Source organism: Ochotona princeps, chromosome 16 (assembly GCF_030435755.1).
Source record: "Ochotona princeps isolate mOchPri1 chromosome 16, mOchPri1.hap1, whole genome shotgun sequence".
In the NCBI taxonomy this organism is placed as follows: domain Eukaryota; kingdom Metazoa; phylum Chordata; class Mammalia; order Lagomorpha; family Ochotonidae; genus Ochotona; species Ochotona princeps.
In genome coordinates this window covers 4,440,945-4,462,812 of record NC_080847.1, presented here as the reverse complement: position 1 = coordinate 4,462,812, position 21,868 = coordinate 4,440,945, and the positions used below count along the sequence as shown (strand labels likewise).

The following is a 21,868-nucleotide window of genomic DNA, read 5'->3' as shown; positions in this document are numbered from 1 at the left end:
AGAAAAGAAAAGAAAGAAAGCTGACCTTTGCTTTGTGGCTGCCTCGTTATTCCACCACCTTTATCACATTGGCTCTCAGGGTGTGCCGGGCTGGGTGCTACCACCATGGGCTGGACTTCACCTGCTTGAGCAGCTGGTGTGTGTGTGCCAGGTACTGTGTGGGCACTTCATTGAAGCAGCCTCCCGGCAGATCCTGGGAGGCCCTGGCCTTCTGCCCCCTGCTCTTGGGCACTGCAGCTCCAGTGCCAGTCTAGGTCTGGCTTCTTCTGGTGTCTTTATGTGCCCACCTTCGTGAACTTCCACTCAGAGGGAGATGAAGCGGGCACTGATGGTACAGTGGATAGCCCAGGAGGGTTCTGCTTCCATTCTCAGCCCCTCAGCCTACCTGCTGAGCTTGGGCATGGCCAGGATTGCCTGAGTCCCAAGTGTGTCACCAGCCAGGGTGCTGCTGGCTTGCCACTGCCACTGAGACTCCATGTGCCTGACCTTTGGGTTGGCTGGGGCGGAAGGGTGTGGGGGTGCTGAGAAGGCGGGCTTGTCGTTGGTCTCCATGTTTCACGGGTGAGACTGCACGGCTGCCAGAGACAGGTGTGCGTAGGTGTGACAACAGGGCCTTTACCTGCGGGTTGGCTTTCTGTGCTGGAGACCTGTGTTGGCCCGTGCTCTCCCCAAATCAGCTCTGACACCAAGGAGACAGAAGTCCAGGCTGGCCCTGGAGTGGCTGCTCAGCTGCCGGGGCCCAGGGTCTAGGTTGTTGTTGTGGTGTTGACGTTTGAGGCAACTGAGGCACAGGGAAAGAAGCCATCCCAGTCAGTACACTGGCCCTCTGTGGGTGTGACTTTCTCACTGGATCTACATACGGGCAGCTGGAGAGCCTTCTTCTGGGTAGATGGAACATCCAGTTCTTGCATTCACTTGTTCATTCACATTGGCATTTGTGATTCTGGAGATTTTTCTTACGTTTTTGTGTTTTAAAGTGTGCATAGTGTAATGCTTGCTTTAATTATCTGTGAGCGTACAGTTCCGTGGCTTTGAATCAGTTCGGGGTTGTATAACCATTGCATTGCCACTGTCTGTACCCCCAGTGTTTTTTCACCTTCCCAGGTACCTTAGCAGGGAGTGTGATCAGAAGTGGAGCAGCTCATAAGGGATGCTGCGTCCAAACCCACTGTGCTCCAACACTGGCCCCGATACCTGAAGTCTTTTCGTTGTCCACAGCCTAAACTGTGTGCCCACCAAACAGTCCCGTTGTGCCCTGACAGCTGCTCTTTGGCTTTGTGTCTCTGTGTTTGCCTGTTCCAGGTGCCTCGTGTAAATAGAGTTGCACAGGGCTTGTCCTCTGTCTGGGCTTGTGTCACGCAGCTTGGTGTTCTCAAGTTGCACCCACTGTGGAGCACGTGGCACAGTTGTCTAACTTTAATCTGAATTGTATTCTCCTGTGTGTTTGTAAATCACATTCTTGGAAAAAATATTACTTGAAAGGCAGCCTGACAGAGTAAAAGGACAAGAGGGAGGAAGAGAGCGAGCTAGAGATGCAGCTATCTCTCCCTCTGTTGATTCACTTCCCCAGATACCTGCAATAGCCAGGGTTAGGCCAGGCTGAGACCAGGAGCCTGGGACTCCAACAGTGGCTCCCACATGGGTGGCCCAAGGTACTGGGCCTTTATTATTGCCTCCTAGGTGCATTAGTGGTAAGTTGTGTCGAAAGTGTGGAGTAGCCAAGACTCATGCCAGCACTTGAACATGGACTGCGGGTGACCCAAGCTTCAGCTCAATCTACTGTGCCACAGCGCTCACCCTAGCTCCTCCTTCCATGTGTGCATGCCTTGTTTCCAGGGACCTTTGGCTCTTGTAGGTTAATGCCACCAGGAGCATGGGTCTAAATGCCTGCCCTAAGCAAATTGAAATATACACTTTACTTAGGAATGGATCCGCCCCCAAGCCCATTACTGAAATAACCTAGGCTTTTTGTAGATGCATTAGACCTCACAGACAGAATGTGAGGACAGAGGCTTGTAGAATGACAGTGGCAGAGCTGGTGATGCATGTTTTGTAGGGTGCTCCTTTGCTTGCGCAGGCTTCCCGGCACCCAGGATTTTGTTGTGTGTGTCAGGTCCCTGGGTGGTGAAGGTTGGAGCTTCATTTACAAGTAGGAAGACCTCAACCAGAGGCACTGGGGTGGCGGGAGGCATTGCTGCCGGGCTCTGGATTTGTGTCTGACTGTGTGCTGTGCTCCCCCCGTCTGACTGCTCCGGGCTGCTTTGCTTGTTCTTCTGTCCCGGGGCCTTTCCCCTGGCTGACCATACAGGTCCCAAGAAGGCCACCTAGCATAGTTCCCTGCCATCATCAGCATGCTGCAAATATTTGTTGAGTGAGTAAATTGATGGAATGAATGAGTGAATGAATGCTCAGCTGTGTGTTGCAGGGTCCTTCCTGAACCTACCACTGTGCCCACTGCCTACAGCAGGCTCCATATTGGAGGTGGCTGGACTGGGCGGCCGAGAGTACTGGTGTTCCTCACTGTACAGGCTGAGTTTGGGAAGCAGGCTTCAGCTGCAGGTCCTGGCGGTGAATTCCCTCCATTGACAGGCATCTGCTGAGAGCCTCCAGGGAGTCGGTGCATGGCTGGGGCTGGGCTATGTGTGAACAGCCTCTGTTCTAGGTGGGGTGAGGCTGCTGGCACCAAGCAGGGTGGTGATGGCAGAGAACAGCTTGTCTGATGGCAGGAGATGTATCGCAGCCCTTTTCCTTTTCCTCTTTTCTATTCTTTGGTGTTTCCTTCTGTTTAACAAGAACAAAACTAATGCAATAGGCTGTGTTCGTGATTGGTTAGAGACCAGGGCTGTTCAGTTCCTGGGTTTGAATCCTAGCCCCACCACTTCCTAGTGATGATCTGGGTAGTGGTCCTGAGCTTTTGCAAGGCCCAGTGTCCTTACCAGTAATGAGCTGTGAGTATGAATGTCTGTCCTGGGGTTAATGAGCAATGTAGATGCACGGGAGCGCTTAGCTCACCACCCTGCATTTCCCTTCTGACAGTGTTCGCCGCTACTGTTCCTACTCCATAGTTACCCGCCAGCATGAGGTAAAGCCTGAGGGTTGCATGGTTTTAAAGTCACAAAACCAGCAGCCCAGGCTGCCTAGAGAGAGTCAAGTGGTGGCATGTGCTTCCCCAGGATGCTTTGCTGCATGGAATTTGATGTCTGGCTTGATTGCAGCTGCTGCTGCCTCCCTGCATCTGAAAAGCTCGAGTCAGTCCTTGAGGCTGGTCCAGGAGGCCTGTGGCAGTGAGGCTTCTTCCTCCCTCTTCTACTTTCCTTTTGGGCTGATTCTTCTAGTCTGGTGATGGGCATGAATAGAACATGCAGCACAGTAAACGTGCGGTGGCCCCTGCCCTGCCTGTCGTGTGTGCTCAGTTGAGTGATTCCTGGAGCCCAAGCAGTAAGCCCTGGTCACCAGGCAGTAGCCCAGGAAGGCCCCCCCACCATCTGCCCAGCCTGTGCAGGCCCAGCCCCAGGGTGAGACTTGGACCTGCACCTGTTTCCTAGCCCTGCCACTCGGGAGCACCAGGGCCAGTCCCTCAGCCTCTGCAGTTTGTTAATATGTGGTGGCTTATCACTGTGCAGTTTCTGCCGGGCACCCCCTTTCTCAACAATAGACCTCCCCATGAGAGTGTCTCACCTCCCTGCAGGTACACCAAGAGGTGATGGGAGGGCTCCTCCTACCCCCAAATGCCTTTTTCCTCCATGTTCAATCCTGGGGAAAAAAACGGAATTGGATGTTTACTTTTCACAACCTCCTCCTTGTTGCTTCCTCTTTTTACATGTGGGCCGTGACCCCAGTGAATGAGACTGTGCTAGACCAGCCTCAGTGGACTGGGGACAGAGTGTGGAGAGGCAGCTTGCCACCCTGTTTCTGCCCGTGAAGTGCCAGCACACTTCTGTTCCTTGCTCTCACCCAGGACCGTGTCCTGGAAGCACAGACTCAGCAAGGCCTGCTTTCCCAGCCCTTTCGCATGAGCATGGCCTGGGCAGGCGCTTTGGCTCTGGGAGCCTCTGCTCCTTACTGGCAAAGTAGAGGCCAAGATGGAGTTTCCTGCCCAAGATGAGCTGGGAGCGAAGTGTAGAGACACACAAGACCTTTAGTTAGAGCCTGTACCTGCTGCGTCTCCCTGTGTGCTTGTCCCAAAGCACAGACTTACAGGGCACATGCTGAGTGGCAGGTGCTGTGCTCAGGTTTGAGGATACAAAGGTCACCCAGAAACACTTGAGTCCGTGTCCCATGTGATTCCAGCAGCAAGGAGGGTGGCTCTCAACAGGAGCAAATTATGAGGTACCCTAAGAGAAGGCTGCTGATCCTGGCACCATTGGCAGGGTCAGCTGGAGAAGCAGAGAAGTGCCTTCTGGGCTGAATGGCATTGGCACAGCCTGGGAGAACAGGACCCCTTGACTTCCGAGGCCTGGAGGGGGTGAGGGTGGGGTGGAGCTGGAGCTGCAGAGGGTGATTCCTGGGAGTGGACCTGCTGCTGGCCTCAGGGCTTGGACTTAACATGGGAAGTGAGTCCCTGGAATGCTTCTGAACTGCTTGTTGTGCCCTACTCAGCCCCTTTTTCTTCTATTTTAGAAAAGATTTGTTTGAAAAGCAGAGTTACAGAGAGAGAGAGGCATCCTCCATTTCTTGGTTCACCCCCGAGATGGCCACAACAGCTGGGACTGGGTCAGGTCAAAGCTAGGAGCCAGAATTCCTTCCAGGTCTCCCATGTGGGTTCAGGGGCCCAAGTACTTGGACCATCTTTCACTGTTGTCCCAGGTGTATTTTGCAGGGGGCTGGATTAGAAGTAGAGCAGCCAGGTCTGGAATCGGCACTGGTTTTATATTCTGTGCCATAGCACTGCACCTGCCTTCCCACCCCAACTTTGAAAAGCCTGAGTCCAAACTGAGAGAGTTATCCAGGGCCTGAGTGCCTGAGAAGGCTACACTGGTGGTAAGGGGAATCGGTGGGTTGTCAGTGGAGGAATAGCCTCCCTCCTTCTCCCTGTGAGCTTGGTGGCCTGGAGGTCATTCTGGCATGGAAGCTTCTAGGCCCATAGTAGTGGAAAGCACTGTGTGGGTCTGTGAACAGGAGGGCAGCCCTGGGCTGGGGCTCTGAGCAACGAGCTGGAAGTCCTACCCCAGGCCCTGCCACCTGCCCACTGTGTGACCTTGGGCGAGTGACATCATCCTCAGAGCCTTTGCTTCTGGTCAGCACAGTGGGCGGGCAGTGGTGTTCCTGCGTGGGCTTCTGGGATGGGCTCCGTGAGGTCATGCACACCCAGTGTGGATACAGAGAAAGGACATCGGAGCAAGAAAGAGGGCCCTTGTTATTACTGCTGTCACCATCCTCACCACAATTACAGAGGGGACCTGCCCCAGCCCGGGAAGGGAGTGGCCAGAGAGGGCCTTCCAGGTGACATCCGGCCTTGGAATCAGACTTTCCTAATTTCAGGCTCCGCCAATTTCTAGCTGCGTATTCCATGGGCAAGTTACTGAGATGAAACTGAGCGTGTTATGTACAGCCCGGTTGCCCTAGTTACTCGGCCTGGGAAATGGGATAATAATGTTCAACTCCCAGGTTGCTCTGGGGATGTGGAGCTGCCAGATCAAGTTTCCTGTTGGAGGGATATTTCCTGAAGGCCCTTGGCCCCTCCTGTCTGTGTGCTGACCCTGGCCTCCAGGCAGCAGGCGAGAAGCAGGCCAGGGTTTCTACCCAGGCTTCCTTCAACCGCTGCCTGGAACCTGGTCTGGCCCTGATCACCGGGTACTGTGCTGTGTTATCTTGTACAGAGATCGCAAGCAGGGGAAGGACAAACCACTTCCTCCACAGCCTTCAGATTTATCAGGCACCACTTTTGACAGCTTCAGCTCAGAGAGAGTTTTGAGAAAAAGAGCTGCAAGCATTGCATAGGTAAAGCGACCCCCAGCCTCTGCTGCTTCCACAGACAGAGGTGCCTGGGACAAGTGAGAAAGGGGCCTGGGGCTTGAAAGTGGCTGTCCCCGTGTAGCACGTGCTTCTGAGGGAAGCGGGGCTTCCGGGCACCTGCCTGGGGTCTGTTCCTGTGAGCTGGCTTTTGCACATGTAGGCCGCGTTGAGAGGGGTGTTTCAGTGCTGGACCCCGCAGTGGCTTTCTTTTCGCCCTGTGTTGTCTGGAGAAAGTGCTAAGGTGGAGGCCAGCGGAGGGCCCATTTCCCCTCACCCCGGCCAGCCTACCAGGCCTCCACAGAGGATGAGGGGTCTTGGGAGGTATTGGCTGTGCCTGGGAAATTGAGATTTTTATAAATGAAAAAACGGTTAAATGCAGTTCCTATAGTGTTACCTAGTGGATTGGAACTAAACAGCTTCTGCCTTCCAGAGGCTGTCTTTCTGCCGTGGCTGAGCCTCTTACAATCAAAACAGAATCACACAGAGAAGGGGATGTGGAGGCTGCTCCACGTACATGCATGCACAAATGTGTGCACATGCAATCTTCATATAGAACACAGACATCTACATAGGCACATAGGTGCATGCAGCATGTACCTGTGCACTCACAGGTGTGCCAGCACATGCACACGCAGAAGCATAACCATACCCACGTGCACATACAGTTATCTACACATACCCTTCTACAACCACGCATGTGCATATATACACACAGTAGCCATGTATACATAGCCCACACATGTATGCACACACATGCCACACAGCATATTTGCTTTCACCTCTGCGTGCACATATGTGCTTGTGTGGCTATAAATGTCATCTCTGACATTGTGCTTGTTGCAGTCATACTTACTAAGTGCGTGTATGACTTTGGGCAGGCTTTGTAGCTCTGTGCCTCGGTTTCCTCATCTGTACAGTGGGATCAGGAGCAGTGTTTATAGCCTGGACTGTGGTAGGAACTAAGGGACAAGGAGGAGAATGGAATGAGCACAGAATGAGGCCCAGAATCCAGCGTTCCTCACAGTGTCTCATTGGGCCACCTCCTGGTGCTACCCTGGCGTGGTGGAGGTTTGGCCCTTCTCTGCTGTGGTTGTCTGGGGTTGAGTAGGTGGTGAACTCAACCTGGAGTTGATTCAGCACTGCTGAGCGGCAGCCCCAGGCCACCACATGCTGCCCTCACGGGGGTTGGGGTGGCCACTAGCCAGGTAGTGTTAGGATGACAGTGGCTGTGAAGTGGTGTAAAGAGACAATATTGGGGGCAGACCCTGGAGAGTGTGGTTAAGCAGGCACCCTGGGAGCAGGGTCATCGGGAGAGGGATGTTTCTGGCAATGAACATGGCAAGTGCAAGGGCCCTGGGGCCGGACCTGCATGAGGACTGGTTGTAGCAGCCATTGCCGGCTGCATTCCACACCTGGTGCTTTCTCTTGTCCCAGTGGAGGTCATTGCTGTGCAGTTGCTGCCCAGTGAGCCTTGTAGGGGCTGGTGTGTTGTGCTGCTTGCCTTGAACCGTGGCGAGCCTTTGTCTTGGCTCTAAAGGGTCCCAGGCTCTATGGCTCTCTCCACTCTGTGTTCTTGGGGTGCTGATCTGTAAAGCGGGTGTGTGTTTTTGGGAACCCTCGGCCACGCCCCCACTCTGCTCCCCCTACATCCTTGGCAGAGCTGGCTGTGGGTTCCCTGCGCGCTGGTTTCTGCAGGACATGAGCTGGCTGCGGCTGTCCCTGACGTGTCCTCGTTCTTGTTTGCCATGGAGGGCGTGGAGGTGCATTCCTCCCCAGTGAGTGACACAGAGTGGGCAGGGGGTGCCCGGGTGCTGCTCTGTAATTTTCATGTCTGGGACGGCTGTCAGGGCTGAGCTGTTTGCCTCTGACCAGCGAGGGCTGCTGCCCAAGTCAACAGCGGCGCGTTTGCAAGTTGGCCTCGCCTCGCTTGGCTGCTTTGTTCCTTTCTTCTTCTTTTTTTAATGGGATGTTTTCCCTCCCCTGTATGAAATAACTGGTGACTTAGATGTGGTAGGTGAGATGAGGATTAGCAGTTCCTGTACTTTGGACTGGGAGTTGGGTAGGGGTTGAAACACTGGGTTGTTTAAACACTGATTTCCCATGCGGAGGTCCGGGGCTCAGGAGCTGGCATTGGAAGTGGGGTGATCTCCGGTCCTGTGTAGGATTCGCAGTGACTGCCGGGAAGCCGGGAACACGCTGAGTGGAGGCTGCGAGCCGAGCCGGCGACCCGCGAGCCAAGTCCAGTCTGCCCGTGTGTTTTCTTTGGCCTGCACAGTGTTGTGTTGTGTGGATTTGCTTTTTTCTTTTCCTTTCTTTCTTTTTTCTTCCTCTACCAAAAAAAAAAAAAAAAAAAAAAAAAAAGGAAAAAGAAAGAAAAGAAAAGAAAACCAACAACAAGAAAAAAAAGTCAGCAAGTCATTTGCATTTGAAAATCAGCAGCATTCCTCTTCAAGAACCTGGAGTTTCATTTTCTAGTAACAACAAAGATGAACATTGCTGGTCACTTATACAACCTACCAGGCACTGTCCTCAGACTCTTGGAACATGTCTTTAGGGTGGGTGTTTGTATATGCTCCCATTCTTCAGCTGGGGAAACTGAGGCAGACCCTGGCTGTGCCCCTGCTGGGCTGGGTGTCTGCCCCTGACCGCAGCCTTGCCTCCCCCCGGGATCCGGTTCCTTAGCTCTGTGCAGTGTGTGGGCGTGGACTTTGTCCACTCTGAGCTTGCTGCGCTCCAGGTGGGTGGCAGGCCCCGACCGAGCGGCTGCTGCCTGACTTGAGGACCTTCACTGAGTGTTTCCTCCTCTCTGGGTTTGCTGCCCTGTTCTGGTTTTGGGCTTTAGCACCCCGCTGATATCAGAATGGGGGTGGCAGTGGCGTTGGCTCATGTAATTGGGGCCCTGTCATCCAAGTGAGAAAGCTGGATGGAGTTCCTGGCCCCTGGTATCAGCCCCAGCCCAGGCCTGGCCTTGGTGGCCGCCTCTGGAGTCAGTTGCTGGATGAGAACTTCTTTGGTGTCTGGTTCCTCTGCCTCTCACATGGATACAAGGAGAAAAAAACCTAAAAATGGTAAGCGTGTCAGCCATCTTAAGCAGCATATATGGTATTTATTTAAAATACCTTTTTGTTTATTTGTTTATTTTTGAGATTTTAAGAGCCTTTATTTAGAAATCCAATATGAACCACCATACTACAGGATTCATACTAGTTTTGTAGTTACTGTAAATTCTTTTGAACAGGTGGATTTGTGCTACCCACAAAATCTTGGGAGAATAACATATATGCTCAATCATGAAAAAGATTTGTGATAAAGTAAGCATAATTTGATTTGGGGAGACCATCTTTCCAATAATTCAATCACATTTTTATCCAGGAGCATATTTGTAACTTAATAGTGACAAAGCAGGAAAAGAGTGCTTAATAATCAACATTCATAATTGTTAGAACAGGTTCATTTAACTCAATTTAACTTTCTCCTAACCTTAGTTATGCCTTCCTCTTGCTAGTAAATACTAAATCAATAGTGCAATTTGATTTCTCATTTTTTAAAATTTTAAGTAATATAAGAAGCATTTTACTTCAAAAGTTTTGACACAATAAGTTTTAAAACATATTTCAATAAATTCCCTGCCTTTCTTAGGGATCAGTTGTGGTCTGATATATTTACTTACACAACTTTGTGACTCAGGACTGATTTCCCTTGGTAACTTTCTGGTAATCCAATGTTGCCTCTGTTTGGCATTGATATTTTCTGTGCACTGAAGGAAAACATAAATTAATAACTAAGAATAGCTCTCCTACTGAAACCTACTTCAGAGGTGAATACAGACTGCCTCTAGTCGAGACAAACACCAGCAGTTAAGTTCACACAGGGTCGAGTCTCCAGCTTGAGACATTGGAAAATCATCCTATTTATCTGTATAGTGCACTTTTTTTTTGGTTAAATTTTTATTTTGAATTTTTGAATTTTATGGTATAATTTTGTAGAGACTGGGATTCCGCCCCCGCCAAGCTCCCACCTCCTAACAGATTTTCCCCATGTTGTTACAATAGTATAATCCTTCCTAAGGAGTCATGATTCCATCAGTCTGATATTTAAGTGTGCCCTGACATTGCTGGTGCAGACAATGTTAGATAGTCCAGCATTCCATTGTCTACTCATGTCCAAGAGTTTCATTGGGAGTCCATCTTTGATTTGGAAGCAGGGATGCATATTGCATTGTATCCCCACATCTGGGTATGGTAGTCTCTATTACTCTATTCTATATATTCCCATAAATGAGAAGCCATGAAATAAAACTTTTTACAGAGATCTTTCATCTGCTGGTCCACTCCCCAGATGGCCGCATTAGCCAGTGCTGAACCAGGCTGAAGCCAGGAGCTTCATCTGGGACTCCTGTATAGGTGGCAGGCACCTAAACACCTGAGCCATCTTCTGCTGCTCTTCCTAGGCCATCGGCAGGGAGCTAGATTAGAAGTGGAGCAGCTGGCGTATGAATCGGCGCCCATATGGGGTGCCGGCATCACCAGGGGCAGCTTAACCCACTGCACCTCAAAGAAGGACCCGTATATATAATGTTTAAACAGCACAATCAAGTGTAAGAAGTAAAGCATTCCAGCTGCAGGTAGCCCTTTTCTGCTTTCGCCCTTTTCTGCTGCCTTGTGTTTGATGCATATCCTCCTCAGGCATCTGTATGTGCTTTTACTATGGCATGCTGGTGTTGCAGGGCACGCCATTTGTTTCTCAGGTTTGAAACTTTTGTGTAAATAAAGTTAGAACGTGGGCATCTTTGTGCAGCATGCCTTGTTTGTTTGCTTATGATCATGTGTGTGTGTGTGTGTGTGTGTGTGTGTGAGAGAGAGAGAGAGAGAGAGAGAGAGAGAGAGAGAGAGAGAAAGAGAGAGAGAGCATGCTGTCTGTCCAGGGAGCCACAGGTACCTGTGGTTAACCTGTGTGGACCAGCCAGGGTGTGTGTGTTTACTCTCTGGACATCCTGGTGGGCCGTTCCCAGTTGTGTGCTGCTATAAACCACAGCCTAATGAGCATCTTTTTACCCAAGCCCCTTTGTGGGAGGGCAGCTTCTCCCCATTCTCCTCATTCTTCTCCCTGACCCTGACCCTGCCCATCCATGTCCTCCGCGCTCATTTCCTAAGGGCAGACAAGTTCACTTCCTTGGGCTCACCTAAGAATGAACATGGAGTGAGACCCTGCCTTCTGGGGCTCAGCCTTCTATACAACTCCTGTGTCATGAGCTGTTTTATCTTGTGTGGGCAGTTCATGCAGAAGGTGGCACATGGTAGGTGCGGCACAGGTGGTGGCTCATCATATCATCATCTCTGACCCAGCATGACCTACTGCTGATTTTGAGAAAGTCCATCAAGCTAGGAGGTGACCCAGGATTCTGAAGGGGCAAATACTGAAGCATGGAAGGGGGCATGCCCTGCACTTGAGTTCAGGGCTCACAGGACACTCAGAAACTCCAGCAGCTCATGTGCAGCAGAAGTTGCTTATTTTGTCTCATATGAAAGGAACCATAGTGTGGGCTGTCATGTCAGGCCGGTCTCTACCTTGCAGACCTAAAGATCTTCCTTCCTGTGGCTGGCGCCATGGCTTAACAGGCTAATCCTCCACCCATAGGCGTCGGCATCCCATACGGCTGCCAGTTCATGTCCCGGCTACTTCACTTGCCATCCAGCTCCCTGCTTGTGGCCTGAGAAAGCAGTGGAGGATGGCCCAAAGCCTTGGACCATGCACCCATGTGAGACCCAGAAGAGGCTCTTGGCTGCTGGCTTTGAATCAGCTCAGCTCACTCCCAGCTGTTGTGACCATTTGGAGAGTGAACCAATGAATGAAGGTTGTTTTTCTTTTTTTCTCTCTCGCTGGCCCTCCCTATAGATCTGCTTTCCCAATAAAAATAATTTTTTTTTATAAAAGGTCTGTCCTGCTGCTCCAACATTCTTAGCATCTTGTCTTGTGGCCCAAGATAGCTGCTTAGTCCTTGCCATTTTACCTTCTGTCATTTGTGGGAAGTGGGCTTTCATTGTCACATCGACATTCTAGTCAACAGGAAGTAGGAGTAAGGGGAAGGTGGAGAAGGACCTCTGTCCTCTTAAGGGGACTTCTGCTTTTGTCCTGTAGAGCAGACCAAGTCACATGGCAACCTCAGCTGCAAGGGAGTCTGGGAAGTGGAGACTTTTCAGGGGAACAGTGCACCTGCTACAAACTGGACTTCTTTCACTGCACAGGGATGGAGTGAGGAAGAGCCATTTGAAACCCTCGTCAGACTCTGGAGTCCCAGGGCTGTCATGTGTGTTGTTATTAGGGCCATTTTGTGTGGACATACCCAGGTCTGCTCCTGTGTGCAGCAGTGGAAGGACCCAAGGCTTTCCTTTTTATTTAATTTATTTGAAAGAAAGAGAAATAAAGAGATTTTTTGTCTAGTGGTTCACTGTCTAAATACCTGGAGCTCAGTCTGGATCACCCCTGGGAGGGGCAGGAACTCAAGCCCTTGGGCCATCACCTGCTGCCACCTGCTACCTCCCAGGGTATGTGTTAGCAGGAAAGGAGTATGGAACTGAAGTGGGCCCTGATCCAGGCCCATGGGTACAGGATGTAGGCATCCCACAAGGAGTCCTGTCTGCTCTGCCATAAGCTGCTCAGCACTAGGGACCCTCTCGGGTGGGGTTGAGAACTGTCCTGCTCCAAACGGTGTTGGTGACCTCTGAGAAAGTTCATAGGTGGAAGTTTCTGCTTTTTGTCTGTGGGGGTGGTGGGTGCCAGGTGCCCACTGCTGGTCCAGGATGCTCACCAAGCTGCTTCAAGGGATGAAACTGCAGGGGATCTCATCCAGAGATGGCGAAAGACAGTGAGGGAGCATGGTCACGGCCCTGCCCCCCCTTGCCCCGGTAGCCAACATTGGGCCCTCCTGGTGTCCCTGTGGAGATAAACTCACTCACCTTTCTTGCATGAATCTGGTTCTCACACTTACAGGGCTGCGGCCACAGTGACAGGCCAAGGGGCACGTGCTGAAGATAGCAGAGGACACAGGCTCCAGAACCCAGGCTGCTCTTCAGGTTTCTTGTCCTCCATATTTGTTGGCTCTTGGAGCTGGTGCAGCCACTCCATGTCTGCTGGTGCCCAGTGGAGATAGGGCTTCACCTGGAGAAGGGTACCAGGGCAGCCCCTGCCACCCCTGGGTCCAGTCTGCGGCAGACACCAGTGGGAAGTGAAAGTGTGTGGCAGCCCTTAGTTCTGCTATTGCTTGGCCAGAGATTGTGCTGGGGGGAGGGGAGGCGTGGCTGTGTTTTCCTTACTTAACCTGGCCTAGCCCTGCAGAGAAAACAAGTGTGTGGCTGCTGTCATGTTTGTCAAGAGGGCGTTCAGTTACTCCAGGTTGTTCGCCTGGAAAAACTGGGCCTGTTCCTGCGCCCCTGGGGCTGCAGACAGCTTAGGCAGTACCAGGCCTCTCTGTTGAGCGTGGTGTTGGTGTCTTTGTACCGTCAGCCCGTGATCTTTTTCTTCTAGTGGAAAAATGCATGTTGTACACAAAGCCTGTTTCAACCCCACGTCTGCCTGTAGTCTGCCAAGTTGATGCACGCTGTGCCGCTGCTGTCCATCTCTAGGACTTTCTCATTTTCACAGTTCAGCCAGCTGAACTGTCCCAGTTAGACACTACACTGTCCAGCCTCCCAGCTTGCAGCCACCTCCCTGCTTTCTGTGTCTGTGACTTTGACACTGTTTGGGAGCCAAACAGGAGTCATTCTTGTGTGTGTGGGCTACACAGGGTGGTTTGTGCTGAGTGAGGTAAGAGTCTCCTAATGAGGAACCAGCCATCCCACAGCAGTGGCCAGTAATGTCAGTGCTGTCACATGGCCACTGCCTCCACCTGGGTCTAGTGCCTTTTCCTGTCCTCATCCCTGAGAGGAAACTGTGCCCTTCAGCGATCTTTGCTGCCCACTCCCTGGCTGGCTGTAGAGGGTTTTAAAGCTGTGTGTTGGGCCTGGCATGATGGCCTAGTGGCTAAATCCTTGCCTTGCATGCATCATATGAGCACTGGTTTGTATCCTGCCTGCTCCACTTCCCTTCCAGCTCCTTGCTTGTGGCCTGGGAAGCAGTTGAGGACGGCCCAAAGTCTTGGGACCCTGCACCCACGTGGGAGACCCAGAAGAAGCTCCTGGCTCCTGGCTTCAGATTGGCTCAACTCTGGCTGTTGTGGCCACTTGGGCAGTGAACCAGTAGATGGAGGATCTTTCTGTCTCTCCTTCCATGTAGGAGCTGGGAACACCTCTACAAGTGCATTTCTGTAAATGAAGGGCTATTCTCCCCAACCCCCATCGTGAAAGCTTGGGTTTCCTGAGCACCTGCTTTGTGCCATGCCCCTCCTGGTGTTTTATATTTCTGGACGATCTTCATAACCCACCTTATACCCCCGCACCATCCCTAGCCCCGAGATGCTGATTGCTTTGATCTAGGCAGGACTAGAAGTAGCAGCTTGTTGTGTGATTGCAGCCTGACAGTGACTGATAGGTGTCACTTGGCTGTGTTGTAATATTGTCTCCATTTTATAGGTAGGGAAACAGATTCAGAGAGGTTAAGTACCCTACCGGTCTCCCACAACTTCAGCTGTTTGAGGCCAGAATCCTGGACCTATCCTTCCTCCCTTGGTTCTTCAGTGTATGCTTGCTTGCTTTTTCTTTTCTTTTCTTTTCTTTTCTTTTCTTTTCTTTTCTTTTCTTTTCTTTTCTTTTCTTTTCTCTTTTCTTTTCTTTTCTTTTCTTTTCTTTCTCCTTTTTCTTTTTCTTTTCTTTTCTTTTCTTTTCTTTCTCCTTTTTCTTTTTCTTTTCTTTTCTTTTCTTCTCTTTTCTTTTCTTTTCTTTCTTTCATATTTATTTATTTTTATTGGCAAGTCAAATATACAGAGAGGAGGAGAGATAGAGAGGAAGAACCTCCAACCGTTGATTCACTCCCCAAGCAGCTGCAGAAGCCGGAGCTCAGCTGATCTGAAGACAGGAGCCCAGAGCCTCTTCCGGGTCTCCCACATGGGTGCAAGGTTCCAAGGCTTTGGGCCGTCCTCCACTGCTTTCCCAGGCCTCAAGCAGGGAGCTGGGTGGAAAGTGGGACTGCTGGGATTAGAACAGGCTACCATGCAACCACACTAGGTTCCAGGGAATGTTTTTTAAAGGGGACCTAGTGCTGTGGCTGTATGCTTTGGGATCACTGTGTGCCACACAGTGCGAGGGCTTTTCAAGAGGTCATAGAAAGTGGAGTTGAAAGGCAAGTTTATTTCAGTGAGAAGTTTTTTTTTTTTAATCCCTGCATTTTTAAGGGTCTTCAGAAGGTTCAAGAAAAATGTATAATATAGAATTGTACATGTGTCTAACCTTTTCCCCTTGTGCCAACAGGAAGTACTCTTTTAAAGTCATTCCCTAATGACTTGAGGTCCCCTCATTTGTGCTTGATTCACAGTCTCTGTTTTTCCCTCTCAGCAACTCTGAACAGGAGGTTGTTGTACGATCTGTTCTGGGTCAGTGCTGTGGCTTATCAGGTAAAACAGTTGTTTGCAGCACCAGCATCCCATGTGGGTGCTGCTGCTTCTGATCAGCTCCCTGCAATGGCCTGGGAAAAGCAGTGGAGGGTGGCCTGCAACCCGTGTGGTAGACCCAGAAGAAATTCCTGGCTGTTGCGAACATCAGGAGTGGAAGATCTTTATGTGTCTAGCTCTGTAATTCTGACTTTCAAATAAAAAATTTAAAAGATCTAAATTTACTCAGGCCTTGAGAGAAACACAGGGTGGGGAGTTTCTCCCACAGTCTTGATGAAGGGGACTGAGCTGCCACAGGAGAAGGAGGCTGTGGTATGGTGCACCTGCACTGAGCATTTCTGAGGTAAGGCTTGACAGTGGCTGGTACTGCTCTGTCCAGTGGGGAGCTTCTGCGCCCTGGGGTCCATCTGGGGAAGCCACACATGCCCGAGGGTGTGGGCTCACGGTCACCGCTGAGGCTCACTCAGTTAGTGTGCTTTTCACATTTGTGTTTATATGTTACTGATGCTGCATGCCTCATCCGTTGGTTCCCTGCACACTGTTATCCTGGGCCTGTCCGGGGCCGCAGGGACGTGCCGCAGTCAACACAGACACAGACTTGTCCTTCCCCGCCCAGTCATTGTGCCCCCTCCCTGCCCGCAAGCCGGGTGGTCTACGAGGGTCCCCTGTCTCTGCGTCCCAGCAGGGTTCCCCATCACAGGCAAGGGGAGGGGCTTGGAGGGGCCTGGAGTCTCTCTGCAGTAGCACAGACTAAAATTTAACTGAGTCGCAGACTTCAGAGCTCAGCTGTAATCATCATGTAAGGAAGTGCTGGGAGTGTCTGCATGGGAGGGGCCCTGGTGGGTGGGGAGGCTCTTGGGGTGGGAAGGAGGCACAGGACAGCCACAGGTTTCCTATAGTGCTGTGCTTAAACAGCACGGAGGCGGCGGAGGTCCAAAACAGATCAGGGACTGCACAATCAGGGTGCTTGAGGCCTTGTGCAGAGCCCAGAGCTCCTCAACGCCTCTGCCTCCCTCCTCCGTTGACCTTGACCTCCTGCCAGCAAAGGCCCCCATGATGATGTGGAGGCCAGCCTGCTGATCCAGGTCCTTAGCTTTGCAACCCCAGGAGTCTCTCTGCCCTGTCATGTCATGTGTCCCCATGTTCAAGGCAATAGGTACCCTGGCAGCTGTGGAGAGAGGGAGCTAGCTGGTAGTGACTTAGGCCTGCAGGAGATACAGCAGGGATGCTGGCGACTGGGTAAGCAGGGGAGGTGGGGCCGGGGATGTGAGGGCTTTGAGTGTCCCTGAAGTGTGGAGTTCAGAGTAGAAGCCACCCACCAGGGAACCCCTTCCTCCTGACTTGGGGCAGTGAGACAAGGGCTGAGAGCTCTGCTCCAGGAGGAAACTCCCGCAGTTTAACTCCACCACAGACCCGGGGCCTGCCTTGGGTCCCGCAGTTTAACTCCACCACATTTTACATTGAGCCAATCTCTGCTGTAGAATAGGATGCGAGACTGCTTTGCCCTAGGGCTGGTGAGTGCACAGCTGCTGCTCTCCTTCACGGGCCAGTGGTGGTGGGCTGTCCACTGGGCACCGGGCACCAGTCTAGGCACAGGGCAAAGTGCATAATGTTCTGGCCCTCTTGGGGCTCCTGTTCCACCTGGGAAGAAGAAAATCAGCAAGAAAGCATGGACTTTGGTCAGGTGCTGATGCAGTGCAATGGATAAAGATGCACAGGGTCAGGAAGGACAGGAGAATTGGTATAACCATAGAGTGGAGTGTGTGCTGAGTGACAGCCCTTTGAATAGAGTGGCAGGGAAGGTCTGGATACCACTTGAGCAGAAGCACAAAGGAGGTGAATGCAAGGGTTCCTGAACCGATGATTTGGAGCAGGAAAAGAAACTACCTACAGCAGGTGCAAAGGCCTGGGGCAGAGCCGCTCCTGGCTCTTCCACAGAACACCAGGATCTGAGCAAAGCAAGCCTCAAGGACGGGGGGGCGGGTGGTGTGAGGTCAGTTCCTGCTGACTCCCCCCGCTTCCCTCTCTGCACTGTCCATTGGTTTGTTGACTATGGCTGCATGCACTAGGGCCTGCTGTACTTGGAGTGGGGGGAGGCACCGTGTTTGCAGTCCATCTGAGGACCTACTCAGTTGTTAACTTCTTCCAGGTGTTCTTCTCATTGTTGCCCGTGGCTTTTGCTATTTTACTTAGAAAATGTCACAATCCACCCTATAGTGCGTTCTCTCTCCAGACGAATAATGATTCTTATCCACAGCAGAGGGCAGAAAAGAAAGCAGCAGACAGAACTGGGGGTTAGATAGAACTCCTACTCAAATCTCAAGGTTAATGATGCTCCTCCCTGTTGGGCCACCTGCCTGCCATGAGCTGAGAGCTGATTTTGCACAGGCTGAGATGTCACCATTTGGTCACAGTATTTGGAGTTCCCAGGCAGAGTCATGGTTCCTAGTGGCCCCTGTCTGACTCTGTCCCTGCTGGCAGTGTCAGTTCTGATGAACAGGTCATAGCAACCAGGGAGCAGGTGTGGGAGGCTGGGGCAGGAGCCCTGGAGATGGCTCATGAGTCTGGCTTGGGGGGTGTGATTGTCATGGCAACCTACCTCCCTAGCTTGAAGGATGTTGCAGTTGGAGCTCCATCTTGATTCCAATGTAGAGGAATTACTGAGTTATAGTCTCCCTGCCATGGCCCCTCTTTATGGGGATGTGGGTGTGGGACGTGAGGCAGACATGGGCTCTCTGGTTGTCAGTGGTAGTGTTGGGTCACCGTGTCTGGCCACTGTAGTTTGCACGAACAGACCCCTGAGTCAGGGCCACGATGAGACTCATGTAGACCACTGAGTGAGGGAATTTCTGGGCAGTTCTGGCCTTGGAGGCCCTAGAAGGTGCCAGGTGGCTTCTAGAACATGAGCAGGATTTCCATTTCTTCTCCTCTGTCTGCTGGGGCTGTCTTCCTCAGTCCTCTGTCCCTGCCCCACTACTCCCTCCCTCCCCCTTGCCACATGGCAGCAGTGGAAACCCACACCATCTTTGTTCTGTCTGAGGCTTTATCAAGGCCTTTGGGGCTCAGCTTCCCCTGTTAGCTGCATGGTAGAGTTCTGCGGGGGAAGTTTGGGAAGTGTCCTGCTGCCCAGTCACAACCCTGGGTATAGGGTTGGGGTTTGGTGTGATGGGGTTGGTGCCATCTGTTTAAATAGCTTCGGAGTATCCTGTTGCCTGTATAGGCAGAATTGATTAGGCCTGCCTCCTCTTGGTAGACATTTTAGCTCTTACTAGATTTTCCTCCTATAATGTGTCTGTATCCATCTTCTTGTGAGCTCATGTCTGTCAAGGAATACTGTAAATGACTTTGAGATGGGTGAAAAAAAGATGACGGGTATCTCATCTCACTCACCCATCTGAGCTCTTTCTGCCTTGTGTTGTCTCTGAGTTGTTTTACAGCTCTTACAGTAGGAAGCTGCAAGGAAAGCAAAGGCTTGTGCATGTGCTAGGACAAGCTCCTTTAGCCAGTGGCGTGTGGTGGGCAATTGCTGCTCATCATGGTGCTTCCCACCCCTCGCTGGTTCTCAAGGACAGCCAGGCTGAAAACGCTGGTGTGGATTCTCCCACCATCCTGTGCCTTTCTGGGTCCCAGAGGCATCCCCTGACCAGGCTGTTTAGCCCTGTGTTTGGACAACCAGTAGAGTAATTTACAGAGCATTTATGCCAGGTGATTTTTTTTCTTTGAGGATATTACTTCTCATTTGGCTAACGTGGTGGGTATATTTTTACATAAGGAGACTGGGTATGGACTGGGTACTGTTTTTGCTGCAGAACCAGAGGGGAGACGTTGAGGCTGAGCTGTCACTTAAAGTAGGATGGTTAACAAATGGCGGTGCTGGAACTGACTTGTGCATCTTTCCCATGTCCCCTTGCCACAAATGTAGGGGTCCTGGGCTTGCCTCTACATTTCGACCATTTCCTGGGGCAAGTCATGAAGCTGTTGCCCCAACCTGCTGGTGCTAGAGGACAGTGTCCTGTGTGGTCCCTGGCATTCTGAGGGGAGTGTCCATGGAGGCTGTCCTCATGGCCATCAACAGGTCTTTGAATGCCTGCTGCTGGCTTGGCCCAAGAGAGCTGGTGTGAGGGCCTGTTGTTAGCAGGCTTGGGAAGGAAGGTATGGGTCTATAGCAGGCAAGACTCTTGGGGAAGTTGAGGTTCCCAGGACTTGGGTTGTGGGTCTTATATGTGCAGTCATTGTATATCCATAAAAATGATCAGAAGCGAAATTTGCAGGAACTCTGGAGATGAGTGTGTACATCCTGGGTTCTCCCAGTTGCCCTTGAATCACAGGGCAGCTCTGGAAGGCATGTCCTATCATCACATTTGATACGTGAGGAAACTGAGGCTTGGTCATTTGTTTTGGGATCCTCTACTCATTTATGTTGGCTGATGCCTAGCATTTGGCTCCCACAGGGCTCAGCTGATAGAGTGTCCCCAAGTGGTTGGAGGCCTGGGTGCTTTCTCCAGCCCTCTTGCACTAGGATGTCCGTGGTGGTTCTTCAAGTCAACCTCAAGGTCCCCTCCAGTCCCTGACAGGCAATTTCCCAGTGTCCTTAGCCCAAATTGGGTGAGGCTGGAGCAGGCGGCTCCTTGCCCAGTCCCCAGAGAGACCCGGTTCCCCAGGAACTAATTTCTTAAGAGAACTTGCTGGCTCTTGGTTCCTTAAGCGAATCCAGATGTGCCTTGCGGCTGGCACCTCCGCAGAGGTCCTGGCCAAAGCGGCTTGGTTTGGAAGGCCGGGCCCAGCAGCTGCCAAGTCTGAAAATGAAGTAAATGAGTGAGTTGTTCTTGGCCATTTTCCCCCTTCTCAACCCAATTCAAGGCAAACTGGGGCTCTGACCTCAGGGCTCACACATTCCAGTGTTCCCTGGCCCCCTGGGGCTTGGACATGTGAGGTGGGAGAGGGCTGTGCGGGACATGGCTGTATTCTGGAGGACAGTGCATCTGAGACAGCTGAATCTCCAGTCACCTGCTGAGTCTGGGGCTGCAGCAGGGGAGGCCCTGGTGCGTACAGAGGCAGGGCAGGCTGAGCATCCGTGCCTGCCTAGCCCCTTAGCCTCTCTGGCCTGCCTGGGAGCCTTCCTCTCACCCCCATGGCTTCCTAAGGGGTGTCTTTTGTTGGTTCATGAAGTCCTGGGTGACCTGGGTCAGACCTGGGTAGTCAGGGGTAGCATGGTGCTGACTGCTCTGCTCTCTGAGACCCCAGACCCAAGCTTGCAAGGCAGATCCCTTTGAAGCAAAGCTTTGGCACTGAGGGAACTGGCTTGGTGGCATCGGCCAGGCTGGGCAGCTCCTGCCCTCTGAAGGTGAAGGAAGCTGAGCCAGAGCCTAGGCAGCTGAACCTTGGAGTCTGCTGGTGGCTCTGCCCAGCCTGAAACTGGGCCAGCCTGAAGGGCCGTGGGATGCCTTCTTCACACTAAGCTGAGAGTACTCATGCTATTACTTTTAAAATTAATTAATTTTATGTATTTTAAATGCAGGGGGAGAGAGAGAGAGAAGTAGGACTTGGGTGTTAGGACCAAGGACTTGAGCCATCGCCTGTTGCCCCCTCTGAAGTGGGGATGGGACTCTGGCCAGGCACGCCAGTGTGGGAGGTGGCGTCCCACATGTCGTCCTCACTGTCCAACCAGCTCCCACCTCTGTGATTATTTGTAACTGGCTCTGTGATCTTGCCACATGAAAGTCAAGTGTGCTGTTATTGTCAGGGCTGTTGTTGATGGCTCCATGACCCTACTGCACAGAGGTGAGAGACTGGCTGTGGGGGCTGAGAGCACCAGTTCCGAAGCCCTCTGCACAGCTTCATGTTCCTCTTCCCCCATGCACCAATGCACAGTTGTACTAGCTGGGTATCGCTGGGTATCAGCACCCCAGGCCTGGACTGAGTCCTGTTACCTCATGGGTTCTTGACAGTGTTGAAGGAGGCAGTGTGTAGAGCAGGTTATAGCGTGTTAGAGTGCTTGGCATGGGTTATTGCTATGGTGATCACTTGCCCATCCAGCTGCAGCTCATGATGAGAAGCCTCAGCCATTTCTGGTTCTGTGCCCGCCAGTGGGGCTATGCCATTCTCTGGGAACTATCACGAGCTAGAATGCCCACCAGATGGGCCCTGGGAGAAGGAGAGCCTTCTACCAGTCCATGTTGTTCTTGGGTGCCTCATTCACACTTAGGTCTTCATTTGTTTGCTTTTTTGTTTGTTCTGTTGCTGTCCCCTTTCTTCTGTCATTATTGATTCTTTTTTTCCACTGTGTCCTGGCTGTGCTCTCCAGCCAGGTGTAAGGCCCATCCAGCATGAAGGAGCTGAGAACCATACCATACACCGGTGTGGGTGGTATTG

At 51.8% G+C, this 21,868-nt stretch overlaps 2 protein-coding genes across 2 annotated transcripts in view; one reads left to right on the top strand and one right to left on the bottom strand.

Moving 5' to 3' along the window:
• Positions 1-21,868, top strand: part of CMIP (c-Maf inducing protein) — a 187,071-nt gene that overhangs the window by 19,265 nt on the left and 145,938 nt on the right. The gene's annotated exons all lie outside the window — the stretch shown is intronic.
• The window catches only part of CMC2 (C-X9-C motif containing 2), a 331,627-nt gene that overhangs the window by 309,747 nt on the left and 12 nt on the right, over positions 1-21,868 (bottom strand). The gene's annotated exons all lie outside the window — the stretch shown is intronic.